The sequence below is a fragment of the Camellia sinensis genome, chromosome 2 (assembly GCF_055761805.1).
Source record: "Camellia sinensis isolate YWXY chromosome 2, ASM5576180v1, whole genome shotgun sequence".
NCBI classification, from domain to species: Eukaryota; Viridiplantae; Streptophyta; class Magnoliopsida; order Ericales; family Theaceae; genus Camellia; species Camellia sinensis.
The window spans coordinates 92,754,096-92,757,441 of NC_138962.1; positions in this window are offsets into that span (position 1 = coordinate 92,754,096).

A 3,346-nucleotide genomic window follows, 5' to 3' on the forward strand; every position below is an offset into this window, starting at 1 on the left:
TATTGATTCTTTTGGTTGATTTATCTGATGAGATATACCTGTAAAATGAAATCTAGTGACTGCAGCCAGCAGTGAAATCTTGCCCAGATTGCAATCAATACTTGATGCTATATATAACATTGACATTGATGTACCACATAAGCAATTTGCACTGAAGAAACACTGGATCCCGGATGCCACAGAGCCTATTACAACTATGCTAATATCAAGTATTGGCCCGCCCACCACTGAACATCCCAAGCATGTCATAGCATCACTGACAAACAGTGCCACAACCCAAGTTGTCCAACCATATGCTGGCAAAGCCCTCCAACAAGACAAACTCTAATACAGCATTTCAGGTCTCAAATGTGAATTTCAGTGCATGACACCAAAGGTCACTGACATGCTCACATAATAATCCATGGGCACACACGAGCTATCATTCGCCATAGGCCATTGTGCGCACCTATGGCATTGCATGACATTGAACAAACGTGCAACCTGAGCCAGGCAACATTATAGTCTGTAGTTCACAAGAAGCACTTTGCCATCCTCACAAACCTAATATAAATGTGTTTGGATCATGGACTTGCAGGAGAATTTGCAGAGAAAAGAGAGAGAAAGAAATAGAACAGGAAAAGTATATATATATATTTATACACTTTCTCTTTCACTTTTCTTCTCCACTACAAAGAACAAATCCAAAATAATAACACATGGGTGGGGTTTGGGATTCCTCTGTCTGTAGACACCCCCATTTGATTCAACTGTAAGATCCAAATGTTATCGTGGTATTTCTGATGACAAAAAGGTAAACAAGAGGATGAAATTTCTTGTAGAAAGGTTGATGATAACCTTGGGAAGAAAAGAAAAAAAAATAAAAAAATAAAAAAATAAAAAAGATGAAAAACGAGCAAAAAGGGTGCAACATAAGACTTTTTAGGGAGTCACTCATCATAGTACTACTCTCACCCAAGTATGTTTGACTACAGAGTTCTAATGAGATTCGATACATTAGTGTTGGCATGATCGCATCTAATGTTTTTTTTCTTTTTTTTTTTGTTGGGGGGGGGGGAGGGGAGAGGGTTTGATATGTAGGGCATCTTAGGTCAACCTGCGCATACTAAACTAAGATTATCTCTGTTAGGTAATAGAGATAATCTTAACTCTGTGTGCATAGGAATGAAATGAGTGGATTTGGTCAAATAGTTGACAATTATCCAAATGGCATCATTATCCCATTGAGTTCTAGGAAGTTCCACAACAAAGTCCATAGTGACATATTCTCACTTTCACTCCGTTATAGACAAGGGTTGCAACAACCTAGAACACAAAACTCATGATTATTTTAGTGCAAAAATCTCATAATCATGGTTATGTTAAAATTCATGCACTTTGTTAAGATTATCTATGTTTGGTTATATGCCCATCCCTATGTGAAAAAATATTTTCAGGTGTTGACGGCGGCGTGCCTTCGCCGAGATGAAGGCTATGGGAGATTTTGGAAGCTAAGACTCATGTTTTGTTTATTTTTTGTGAAGCATAGGCGTAATTTGTATTCGGGTTGAAACCCTTTTGTAATTGTAATAGGGCAAGGCTCCTTAAAAATGTGTAAGCCCTTAGAGCATTTGTTTTGAATATTGTTCAGTTTTATATTCCGTATATGACATGCTATATATTTAGACTTTAGAATTATGATTGTTTTAAGATTGTTGTAAAAATTGTGTAATTAACTAAATAAATAGATTCATGATTAATCCAATTACATTACAAAAAAAGAAAACATGCTGGAATTTACAATCATATTGTACAGAAATACACAATACAATAAAATAGTAAAGAAAGCAAATTGAAACTTGTGGTACCACAATCTCCTTGAAACAGATTAGCTGCCTCACCGTGGGTGTTGGAGGTACGTTGGCTTTTGTCTTACAAGGTACGGCAATTTAAACCAGCTGACTTAGAAGCACTTTCTGATAGCTTTGGCGAACTGACAATGGCAGCACTCTCTCACACAGGAAGAAAAATTATAGACAGAAGCAAATTGACTATATATATTCTGGAAGCAAAAAATCTTTACCAAAACCAAGGGAGATAGGTCTCATTTCATACACCATGGGGGAGAGAGAAGGAGCCTCCAGGCATGAACGCTAGTAACCAATACTCATTACTCCTGCAAAACTACTGGAGTAATGGACCAAAACTGATGGGATAATAATATCTGAGATATATATTCTTTATACACAAGTATGTATATAGCGATCTTGATTTAGTCCTGACCCATTTATTACTTTTGAATCCGGAAAACCATATTCGTTGTGGTCATTCCTTTCTCCTCATATTGGCTTTGGCTTCAGGGGTTGACACCACCCTTGTTGGTGTCGACACCATCTTCTTTTTCCTTGCCTTGTTCTGTTCCAAGGGTCGACACCAGTCTGGGAGGTGTCAACACCTTCTTGCTGTTGCGTCCTTGGGTCGCTACTGAAATTTAGGGTTGACACCAACCTTGGTGGTGTCGACAATTGCTGCTTTTTGTTAGCCTCAAGGGTCGACACCAATTTGGGAAGGGTCGACCCTTGTTTATTGTAGAATCTAGAGTTTGCTTACTGAAATTTAGTGTCGACACCTTGGGTCCAAGGGTCGACACTTTGCCTGCTGCCTAACACAAGTATCTCAGCTTTTCTTCTTGAGGGTTGACACCACTGTTGTAGGGGTCGACCCTTGTAACTCTTTTTCCAGATTTTGTTCAGCTTGGGCCCTACTTTTTGGGGATTTTTGATTTATTATTTCATTTGACCTGGAACTACAATTCCACTAATACCTAACCACTATATATAGACCCAAAGTCTTTTTTTCTCATAATTTTTTTCTTTTTTTTCCCTCTCTCACCCGTAACTCTCTCTCTCTCTCTCTCTCTCTCTCTCTCTCTCACACACTCACACACACACACAACATTCACTTTTTCCTACTTAAAATCCTTAGATCTACTCATCTAAAGGTGTCTTGTCACCTTGATCCTTTGAGACGAAGTGTAGATCGCGTCAAGAGCTTTCCTTCGATCGAAGTAGTTCGTGATTTCATTAACGTCGAGTTTTTCCAAGTTCTTCTCTTTCACCCTTCCAAGCTTGAGGTAGGGATTTTTCGCACCTCTTTATGAGTTTTAACTTAGCTATTTATTTTTATAAAATCACCTTGCGAAAGAAATGGACTTTTGAACAAATCTTGGATTTTGGGTTCGAAACTAAAAAGAGAGGTTTTCAAATGGTTTTATGGAAATGATTGTGGGGTTGGGAAATGAGGTGTAGAGGTGACAGCATGGTTGGTTTTGAATTTTGGAAGTGATTTTGGAAGAGGGGTTTTGCCC